This window comes from Ambystoma mexicanum, chromosome 5q, assembly GCF_040938575.1.
Source record: "Ambystoma mexicanum isolate Mex_15411 chromosome 5q, UKY_AmexF1_1, whole genome shotgun sequence".
NCBI lineage: Eukaryota > Metazoa > Chordata > Amphibia > Caudata > Ambystomatidae > Ambystoma > Ambystoma mexicanum.
In genome coordinates, this window is record NC_090933.1 from 1,126,410,550 (window position 1) to 1,126,422,714 (window position 12,165).

Genomic DNA, 12,165 nt, shown 5'->3' on the forward strand with positions numbered 1-12,165 from the left:
TCTCCTGCTGATGAGCAGTGATATTACATCAGGTACTAACTAGACTGAACGGTGCTGTCAATTGCATCTGGCTTAATAACTCCCCACTGGAGCAGTCATTCTTGACTAAAGGAATACCATCACCCTGATCGTGTTTGAAGCAATGCAATACGGATATCAGCAAAGTCACAACAAAAAGCTTTCAGTTCTTATGAAAAGCTGGCTTTTCATCTGTTGGCAAACACTGGGACTAAAGCGAAGCTGCTCCTTTCAGGCTATTTCCTCCCGCGGCCCGCAGGCCATTGGGATTCAGCAGTGGTTTCAGCACTCCAGAGCTTTTGTCAAAATGTTTCTGCTGAGTTGCATTGTGCGGCAATTTCTTCATATAATGACCCTGTGGAGTGGAAGAAATGGCTTTGAAATGATAGGTAATCTGGTGCTTAATTTTCTTTTCTACAATAGTCCCGTGGGCGGCTCGGCATTCGACAGCCCCGCGCGGGGCTGCGGCCTCCCGGTTGAGCGGGGCAAGGACGCACTTCCATTAACAATGTGTGATTTGCCCATCATGGCTGGCGAAGGTTTAACAATGCGCTGAAATTATTGGCATGAGAGCAAATGGTTGCCCTTTCCCTGTGATAATTATCAATGTAGTGGTCTGTTATTAAAAATAACAATTCATGGGCAGTTTTGATTTTTGGTGTTACAATGTTGTAAAAAAGAAATGTATTGGTGTTGTGAAAAACGTGTTTCTTTTTAAAAGCATGTTTGCCTTTGTCTAATGCAGTGTTTTAGACACAATAGGATTAATAGTATTGCTACCATTACTAGTAATACTACTATGAGTACTGCTCTTTAAGTGGGCCGGGGCCTGCCGGGGCTGGGCCCCGGCAGGCTCCGAAATTTCGTTTTGAGGCGGGGCCCTGCCGGGGCCCACTAATCTCCCCTGGCAGCCCCGGCATCTACACGAAAAGACATTTTTTTCTACAGCCTGAAGCTCTCGCTCCTGTGCGAGAGCTTCAGGCTTCAGAAAAAATGCCTTTCAGCCATAATGGTGGCGCCGCACCTACGAGGCATCCCTTTAATCCAGTGATGGACGTGGGCCGGCGCCACCATTATGGAGAAAACGTGAGGCCGCTGAAAGCAGAGGCCTTGCTTTCTAAATACTGAAACTCCCGCGGATTCGCGTGAGTTTCAGTCTTTAGGAAAAAGGCCTCTGCTTCCAGTGGCCTCACCCTTTCAGCCTTGATGGTGACGCTGCCCCTCCCCAGCTGGCGAGGGGCAGCGCCACCATTAAGGCTGAATAGGAGAGGCGCTGTCCCCTGCCAGGCAAGCCTATAGAATAGAAATGCAGAGATCAGCACCCTCTCCCCCAAAGGGGAGAGGGTGATAATCTCTACAAAAGGCTGCCTGGCAGGGGTGCCAGTAGCCCATTGAGCCGGTGCTCCTCAAGGGGGCGTGGCCTAACTGGCCATAAAGGCCCCCGCTGTTAGGCCACGCCCCCTCGATGAGCCCCGGCTCGATTTGTAGTGCCACTTAAAGCACTACCAACAAACAATCATAATAAGATGAACAAGAAAAGCAACAACAAAAAGAGTAATACTAATAGTTATAATAACAGTGATAATACGTTGGTGATGTAAATAGTGGTGGATGTCAGATTCCTCCAGCTTCTAAGCACTGTAATATATGTTATCACTAGCCTAACCAACGTGTAAGTCTTATCTATGAGCCTGGGGAGGATCAAGGGTTGAGTTGGCTTGTCCAGAGCATCAAACCAAAGAAGCAGGGCAAGGCTCTGTTCCCAAGACACACACTGCATATGAGGTTTCCGCTCGACATGTCCGCACACAAACACGCCAAGTGCAATAAGTACAAATGCGAGGTATCTGTATGTATGGTGTATGTACATTTAATTCAGGAATGCTTGGCACCTCTACTTGGTACGAAGTATATTTCCATCACAATAATATCTCAACTCGTGTTTTGTATCTACTGCCTGTTAACTTCCTGCATAGTTTGAAGGACGTCCATAATAAGCCCTTAAATACTGAATGTTATTAACAATCATTTTTTTTGTTCTCTTCTTCTCCCCCTTTCCTTATCTTTCCCATGTGTATTCTTTCTTTATATTCTGCCTAATTTTGGTGAATTCTTGTTCGCTTGTTAATTCTGATTGTTTATTTGTAAACCTGCATTGACTGTTCCGAATTTAACGTTGTCATGTACCATTTGATGAGGCTCTTGTGACTTGCTTTTGACGTGTGAAAATAAAAAAAAAGATAACTACCAAAAAAAAATAAAAAAAAATGAATGGATGAGGCTATGGGTGGTCGGGTGGGGAAAATGTGTGTGACTCAGACTGAACTGCTGCTGGGAAAGTCCAATGATGATGCTGTTACAGCATCCGATTAGCACCTGTTCATGGCACAGGACTTCCTGTAAATATAGGTCACGGATATGGCTAAAATGGCACACCAAGGAGTCACTATGTTCGAAATAAAGGCCATCTATGACAGCTGGAAGGTCAAATTCAGTGTATGGTCATGGTAAAGCCCAATAACAGATAAAGAAAGATTGTGGAGATGAGGAACAGTGCCAAGTGGCATTGGGTAATCTGACGTTATAGGCACAAACAAGTGATATGTCAATGAAACAAGTCTGGTGTAAAGCGTGTGCTTGTGTTGAGCATTGCCACCACCTGTCCAGTCCACATAAGCAGAGGCAACCATGCTGTTCAGTTTCAAAAGCCATATTTTAATTGTCATCACATCTCAGATAGGGGCCCGATTCATGGAATGTATTGCACTGTTCAAAGTGACTTTGCACACCTGAAAAGTGACTTGCACTGCCGACAAAAACTCTGATTCACGGAACCATGCAAAGTGCCTTTTTGCACTAACTTTGCACTGCAAAAATACACTTTGCACAGTTCCATGAATCAGGGTTTGTGTCGGCAGTGCAAAGTCACTTTTCAGCAGTGTAAAGTCACTTTGAACCGTGCAAGAAATTCCATGAATCGGGCCCTAAGGTGGTAAACCTTTGATAATTAATGCACAGGCCGTGAAGCAATGCAGCAATTGTTGGATACAGATTGTTACCCAAAATGACGCTTCCGTCCTCTTTAAGTTACTGGGGTCACTACTGCTACTTCTTTATTAATACCCTTTAAGGATACTCCTCTGCCACACACCCACCATGCACAGGTCTTGCTATCTCCTGCATTCCCTTTTACTTCTTACTTTACTCTCTTCCACTACGAACCCTTTCTTCTGTCTTCCCATCTCTACCATCTCTGTTCCTTGTCACCACCTCTCTCCTCACCACAAAACTCTTGTTATTTACAAAACACACACCAGACCTAACTCCCACTACACTTCATTCCCTATTGTTTAACCCCACCGCCGCTCTACTTCTCAGACTCTTCGTTACTGTGCTTCCACATCTCACTCTCTTTCTATTGCACTTTGGAACACTGAGTCTTTTTGCAATAAAACTTCCTTTACCTCTGACTACTTTCTTTCTCATTCACCAACTCTTGACCTTATTACCCTAACTCTATCCTGGGTCTCTCCCTTGGACTCGGCTACCCTTTCTGCCCTTTGTGACCTCCACTACCCCTTCACCCACTCACCCAGCCTTACTGGCAGAAGTCGTGGTGTAGTACTGCTTTACTCTTCCAAACTTCCTATCTCTCCTACTCTCCTATCTTCAGCCAATGCTCCCTCATTCAAATACACTACCTCCACAATCACTGCCCCCCTATGGCATTTATATCGGCCACCTGGTTCTACAGGTAAATATTTTGTCACCTCTCCCAACTTATTGAGTCTCTCCCACTTGATCATCACCTCATTGTCACTGGCGGCTTCAACCTTCCTTCTCTCTCTTCTGCTCTATCCACTGACTTTAACTCTCTTATTAACCAGTCATTCTCATCCATCCACTGTCTGCCCACCCACCAATGCAGACATTCTCTTGATCTTATTCTAATCTTTGCTCAACTTTCCACCACCAATATCTCCACTGGTCCTTCTCCCCCTAACCACTCTATCATCTTTGCCTCAATCTACACTTCCTCACCCTCACCCTCAGCCATGAAAGCAACACTAAGCACAGGTGTTCTTCCTCCAACCTTTCTGTCTACGTCTGACCTACAACACTTTGTCTCTTCATATACTGAACACAACTCTCCATCCACTGAAAAAGCCTTCACTACTGTTAATGCTGATCTCTGTGTTCCCTGCTCCTGTCACTAATCTCTTTCTACCTTTACTCCAAAATCCTCTATGACGTTGGATAACACCTCTCATCTGCCACCTGAAAACAACAATTAGTAAAAATGTTGCACTTTGCAAACATACAGGCACTCGTCTGATCTTCGGCTCTACCTCACAGCTCTTCATACTACTCTTCAGCAATTGCCTCTACCAAATGTGAATTCTATATCTCCCTCATTTTGTCTCAATCCTCCCAACCTAGGCTCCTCCAAAAATCCATCAACTCTATACTCTCTCCTCCTAACCCCTCCTCCATCTCCTTCATTCTTACTCTTAATGATATTGCACTGTACTTTGCTTCTAAAATGTCTTCCATTCTTCCATTTGCAATATCCTCACCACTTATGTTCCTGTTCTCCTACAAAACCCACTGTTCTTGCACATTGTGAAGCAAATAGCTCATAGCATTGCTCCCCATCTTTCTTCCCCTTTCATTATCTCTCATGACAATGCCATGTTTCCCCATTACCAGTCAGCTACTGTCATCACTGTCCTTAAGAAACTTGGCCTTGGTCCTAACTGTTCTGCCAACTTTCATCCTGTCTTTCCTCTACCACATTATAAAAAATGTTGTGAGCGAGTAGTCTTCAATCGACTCACAGAGTTCCTTAATGCTCACAACCTCCATTACCCTCTTCAGTCTGACTTTCGACCTTTGCATTCTACCAGGGGTGGACTGGAGATTTCCCAGTGGGCCTCTTCACCCTGGGCCTCTTTTGTGTAGTATTTCCAAATGTTCTCATAGGAAAAGCATTGGGCTTGCTGAAAGTGTGTCATATGGGGCCACTTTGAAAAAAAATTCCAGGGCCTCTTGTGGTCCCCGGTACTTATTTCCAGGGCCTCTTTCAGTTCCCAGTCCACCTCTGCATTCTACCAAGACAGCTCTCCTCAATGTCAGTAGCTTCATCTCTTCAACACACCATGCAAACCGTTTTTGCATTCTTATTCTTCTTGATTTTTCCACTGCCTTCGATTCTGTAGACCATTCTGACCTGCTTTCTTCATTATCGCCCCTTCACATCAGAGACAAGGCCCTCACTTGGTTTGCTTCTTACCTTGCCTCCTGTGGGATATATTGACCCACTCAATGGCATTCACCACCTCACCAAGCTGCATTTGCGCAAGAAACAGCAACTGGCTGCGCTGGCTCCTGTGCGCACCAGGACCTCAAAACTGTGGCCTAGCACACTTTAGGCAAAATGGAACAAGGGGACACCATGAAAAAGTATGCCAGTGTGTTCTGAAACCTTCTGAAACCTGTATATGGAATCAAGTGAACAAGCAGTGCTGCTTTGCTGTGTGACGCTAATTCCATCTGTTCATTCCGAAACCACAGTGATTCAAAAGGCCCTGTCATGCCCAGGATATTTCACTGTGCTTCACCAAAACCAGGCATAATTCCTGGGTGACAGGCCCAGTCAAACCAGCTCTCAGAGAAATCAAGAAGCAACTTTATTTTCACTCGCACGGGAACACACGTTTATTTTCCTTCCAAGTGTATCCAGGCGCAGCAGTTCAAAGAGACCTTAACTCTCTGAGCCAGGTCAAGTCAATTGTGTCTATGCTTTAGATAAAACTCCTGCTTCAACGAAATGACTACAGCTACAAAGACAGTGTGGGCAATCTGAGGCAGCTGCCAAATCGAATTTAAAGAAAGAAATGCTGGCAGTTTTTACACATTTGGAAAAACAGGCTTTACTGACTGAAGAAAAAAATGGACCTGTTTGAAAATAAATTGTTAATGAAAGCATGCTTACTTAGCAATATAAAGGGTTTCTGTTAGTGGTGATAATAAACACATAGGCTATCTTCTTTCACAGTTTTGTTTAATTCAGGGCCCAAAATAAGAAATTAAAGAGTTTAAACCACAGGGGCTGGATTTGCAAGCTCTCAGAAAAACCAGTCTTTCGAGTTGCCAGCTATGAAACTTCCCAAAGGAAGGGAGACACACCATAAACCCAGGACACGCAAGTGAAAATTGCCAGCTTGAAACACTTTGTATGGGCCAGGACAAAGCAAGTTCACACACTCGTCAGAAATTCGTCTGTGCTCCAGGCTGGGACAATAGAAGTCCTGGGACACTGACCTGTCAAGTGTAAGGGGCAATAAAACCTTCAAACCCCGCTTCCCTTGAAGGAAATGACAGTTGCTTGCAGTTGGAGGAAGAAAAAAAACAGGATCTAGTAACAAAGGGACTGCCTTTTGGTTACAAAGACTATTTTATAAAGAAACTTTAAAGAATTAGTAAAAATCTAAAAAGTTTGCAATTTTGAATCTATTTTTATTTGCTTTCTTTTAAAACTTGGTAGAACTCATTGCCGCATGGGGAATAGAAGTTACAAAATATGACAGATTCCAAGGAAAGTATTAATGGTGCAAACATAAAATGTTGTACATACATACCTGAGGATAATTCGCATCTGTGTACAAAATTGTGGAATTTTAGGCCAAATCTTTCATGTGTATCATTTCCAAAAGGTATCAGAAATGCGAAACAAGGTAGCACAGACTTCAGGATTGGACTGCTCTGTGCTGCACATAATATGTAACCTGTGTGTATAAATTGCCAAGAGATGGCCATTGAAGAAATGTATGTTTTTGGCAAAATCAGATTTTCAGTAAGGTTAATGTGGGAGTTTCTGCATATTGTAAAATTCACCTCATAAACCTGACATCATTCCCTTAGAAATCCAACCAACTGAGAGCGAGGCAGAGAGTAGCACCCTTGTCCAATCCCTTTGTTAGGCGTGTGGGTAGTTAATCCTGCCCCAGTCATATAATGTGATGATGTCACTAGGCATTATAAATAAGGGTCCCTGACAAGACCCTGGACACACACACTCTTCCTGATTTCCTGTGCTGCGTTCCTGTACCTGTCATCTATCCAGACTCCAGATCCCAACTACAAGGCCAAGCATTGCTGATCCTGCTCCAGCAAGGCCTACCCTCCAATTCTGAAAACCACAATAACCAAAGGGAAAAACTGTGGTACTTTTGGCATCCTGATCCAGATTGGCTTGCTGCCACTCACTGCATGCTGCTGCCATCTTGCTACCCTGATGACGTATCTTATCCAGTGACCAGAATTGCCTGTCCAGAAGTGCTATTCGGTAACCAGTCCATGCCCAGTTGATCCTGCCCCACTGATCTTGTCCGGCTGTCCTTTGTTAGACCAGATCCGTATGGTGACCAGAACCGTGGACTGTCCAAAATCCAAAAACTAAAAGATGGACCGTGAGTATCAATAGGAACTATAGAAAACCATAGTATACCTTGCCTTGCCTTGTCCTTAGTTCCCCTCTCTAATTCATCCTATTCTTATCCTGATAACTTGTAATATTGTCAGAATTATTCTTGAAACCCTGCCTTTGATTTCTTGTGCTAGTGCCAACTCTTTTAGAAATGTTGTCTTGAAAAATCCTAAACTATTAATCCTATTTCGAGTGATCGGACTGGTTCTGCCAGGGCGGGCACTGGGGAACTAGGGTTGAATTTGAGAATCAACCCTGGAGCTTACTGTGTCTCTCTTTGGTATCCTAGCCGGAATGCTCTAGTGTAGAGTAAAACTACTCTTGTCAAAACTGATTTCCTTTCCTTTTTCACTGCTCCATTTTACTCAAAACATACCTTTCTAGAGCTTGCATAACTCACTCAATTTACCAGCTAGAGACCTCATTTCATTTCCATATGGTACCTATCATCTATAGCTACAAACCAACACAAACACTGATTTACCATATTTCCCCCATTTTTATTAAAAACCGTTTTGGTAATTTCAGGCGGGATTTGCAAAGTTTGCTAATTTTCCAACGTGTCATTTGCTGCAAACATGTTTTAAAACCCTGCCACTAATGTTTGAACAATATGCTCTTGCTAATACATTGCTTGTGATTGTTTGCAGCTTTACATTGTTGCTCTAGCGAAGAACTGCATTTGTGTTACGCTCAACTGGACCCCACAGGGTGTCGATCGGACCCAGACAGCTGCAGTCTCCTTCAACGTGATGTGTAGTGCAGAGATGACTGTCTGGACTGGCCCGCCTAGTCTTGTCTGCTGGACCCGAAGAAGTATTTTCCTGCAAGTGGAGACAGGGATTAACCACCTGTGGGTTTTAGTGATGGCCTCCCAACTGTTCTCGCTCTCCCCTACTAATCACCTCCGATATCCCCTTAGTAACCTCACCTTATGTTCGTAAAAGATGAGCTCTCCATCCTGCGTGTCTTGCAGGGGCACGTAGATACCAGTTACTTCACTGGTTTAAAGGCGTTGGGAGAGTTCCGGTAAGTATTGACTCTGAAGTCCCAGGCGGGATTGGTAAGTATCAAGTTCAAAGAGTTCAATGTGCGCGATGTTCACTCTTGTCCCCTTCCTTCCTTAAGTTGCAACTGAGTTCGTGAGAAGAAGGTCTTGTAGCTGCTGCTAGCGTTCAGGTAAGAGTCTGTGTTACCCAACGCTGTCCGATAACTATGTCATGCGTTAACGTGTTGTTTTTCTCCCTCTTTACAAATGCGGCATATGAAAATGGGGAGAGTTATGGAATTATACTGCCGGTGGTAAGTCTATGGCGGTAAGAGGTTGTATTTGTTGATTCCCTTGGCTCACCTTGTTTTTTCTTGTGTCACCTAGGTGCTGGATTACGGCGAAGAAATGATGGAAACAGTGCCGGATCGTAAGATGCTGTGAGAACTGGTGAGTATGGCGCCGTGCTGGAGCTGGCGAAGCGACGCGTGCTGGACTGATGTATTTTCCAGGTCTGGAGATGAAACGGTTCCGGAATTAGGTGAGGAATTTGAAATAAGTTTGTTTTCTAACCTTGTCCTTTTCTTCTTCTTTATTCTAGGAGCTCCGGATTCGAGGCGGGGGTGGGAGAAGACTGGATGCTGGCTGCAGGCAGGCGGGCGTGGCAGAAGACTGGATGCTAGCTGCAGGCATGGTGAGCGTCACGCTGCTGGATGCAGAATAACGCAAAGCATGTGCTGCTGTTCGGGTGTGGTTTAAATAGCCTCCAAAGTAGTTCCAGGTAAGAAGTTCCCTAGAGCCACGCCCGAGTAAAATATAGTCCCTGTAACAAAATAGTCCCATCCAGGCCTCATGTAGGCTTGGACTCTTTTGCAGCATGGTCTGCATCAGGTAAGTAAAGTCTATGAGCCTGGCGCCTATGGCGCCAGGACTGATTTCTATGATAGCCTGGCACCTAAGGTGCCAGGACTGAACCCAGACAGCCCCTAGACGGGGCTGCTGAGGTTTAAACAAATGTCTAGATGCCTGCTCCCGGAGCTGAGGGCCTTGGTCCTGATGCCCGGGGGTAGGCATCATGACAGTACTCCCCCCCAAGGCCCCTCCTAAAGTTGTTCTTCCCCCTGGTCCCGGTTTGTCTGGGAAGTTCCGATGGAATCTTTTCATCAACCGAGGTGCATGAACGTGGTCGCTAGGCTCCCATGATCTTTCTTGTGCTCCATAGCCCTTCCAATCGATCAAATAAAAAAGGTTTTATTTAATCATCTGGAGTCCAGGATATTTTTTTCCTCAAATTCAGGTTCTCCATCTATCAAGATGGGGTCAGGTGGTTTGGTTAATCTTGTCCCTGGTTGAACTGGTTTTAGAAGTGAAACATGAAAGACAGGATGAATTCGCATATTAGAGGGTAATTCCAATTTGACGGCCACCGGGTTGATAATGGCCTTAATGGTGTAAGGTCCCAAATATCTAGGATTAAAAGTCTGAGTTCCCTTCAGTGGTATATGTTTTGTAGCCAGCCAAACTTGATCCCCAATCTGGTATTGTGGAGTTTCACTTCTATGTTGATCAGCATTTTTCTTGTATTTCTCTTTTGCTTGTTTCAAATGTTCTGTGGCTTCCTTAAAGGCTTGTGTAATAGTAGAGTGCAAATGACTAACTGCGGGCATTTCTAAGTGCTGAGGCGAATCGAGTTCTGAGGTTCGAGGGTGATGTCCATATATGGTATAAAAAGGGCTTTGTCCGGTTCCTGAATGTACAGAGTTATTGTATGCGTACTCGGAAATCCATAAAATATCTTTCCAATTGCTTTTGGTCTGGTGTAGCATGCAGGGTAGGTACTGTTCAAGGGTCTGGTTGGTCCTTTCCGTCTGACCATCAGTCTGGGGATGGTGACTTGTTGATAGCCTCACGTCGATTTGTGCCAGTTGACAACATTTCTTCCAAAAATGCGAGATAAATTGACTACCTCGTTCAGAAACCAATACGGAAGGGAATCCGTGTAAACGAACAATGTTTTCGAGGAACTCCTTGGCCAGAATCGAAGCAGAAGTTAACTCCTTTAAAGGAATAAAGTGGGCCATCTATGAAAAAAGATCCACAATAACTAGGATGACTTTAAATCCATTACATGGAGTTAGATCTGTAATAAAGTCTAAAGACAAGGTGTGCCATGGTGTAGGTGGAATATCCAAAGGTTGTAAAAGGCCAGCAGGTTTTTTCTTCTGGCTTTTGTTTTGGGCGCAAATGCCACAAGACATCACAAATGAATTTACATCTTTTCGCCAAGCGGGCCACCAGAACTGTCTCTTAATTTTTAGCTTCAGTTTTTGCGATACCTGGGTGCCCTTCCATCAGGGTGTCATGGTAATTGGAGATGACAAGTTCTTGTATTTCCTTGTGTGGTAGAAATAGTCGTCCTTGATAGTAGGGTAGGTCATTGATGACTGAGTAGTCCGGGCCTTTCTTTACCCAATCCTGCAGGGTTGCTGGATCGAAGAGTTGTTGGATTGTTGAATGAATATCTTCTAGTGTCTGTAGAGTAGTTATGCCAAGAATTCTTTGCTCAGGAATTATTGTCACTGGTTCTGGGTTTGCATATGCTTCTCCCATCCCTATTCGGGATAAGGCATCTGCTTTGCCATTTTTGTAGCCTGGTCGATAAGTGATCATGAAATCAAATTCGGCAAAGAACAATGCCCATCGAAGTTGTCGTGATGATTGGGCTTTGGCTGTTTTTAAATACTGCAGGTTCCGGTGATCGGTGATTTCGGTAATAGTATGCCTGGCACCAAGAAGATAGTGCCACCAAGCCTTAAAGGCGGATTTGATGGCTAATAGCTCTTTATCGGTAACCGCATAGTTTAACTCAGGTGCTGAGAACTTTCTGGACCAAAACGCTACTGGGTGAAGTTGACCGGTTTCAGGATCTTTCTGGGACAGGACAGCTCCCATGGCTAAACTGGATGCATCAGTTTCTACTATGTATGGAAGCTCAGGGCGTGGATGCTTTAAGACAGGTGCTGATGTGAATTTCGCTTTCAGCATTTGGAAGGCCTTTTCAGCCTCTTCGGTCCACAAGAAGCGTCTGTTTTTTCGCAAAAGTGCTGTGATGGGGTGTACAACATGGGAGAAGTCCGGAATGAATCTGCGGTAGAAATTAGCAAATCCGAGCAGGCTTTGTACCCCTTTGACTGAACTGGGTGATAGCCACTTGAGAATTGCGTCCACCTTTCGAGAGTCAATTCGGACTCCTTTTGGAGTCAGGATAAATCCAAGAAATTCAACTTCCGTGGCATGAAAAACACATTTTCCAATTTTGCATATAACTTGTGCTGGCGTAGTTTCTCAAGGACTGTACGCACGTGCTTAACATGGTCTGATTCTGAGGAGGAGTACACTAGAATATCATCTATGTATACGACGACACAGACGTCAATGAGTTCACGAAGGACATCATTCATAAAATACTGGAAGGCTGCTGGTGCATTGCACAACCCGAAGGGCATCACCTGATATTCGAATAATCCATACTTGGTGCGAAAGGCAGTCTTTCATTCGTCGCCTTTCTTGGCACGTACCAGATGATATGCCCCTCAGAGATTTGACTTAGTGTAGATACAAGCATCCTTTACTTGGTCTAGTAATTCGGGGATCAGAGGCAATGGGTATC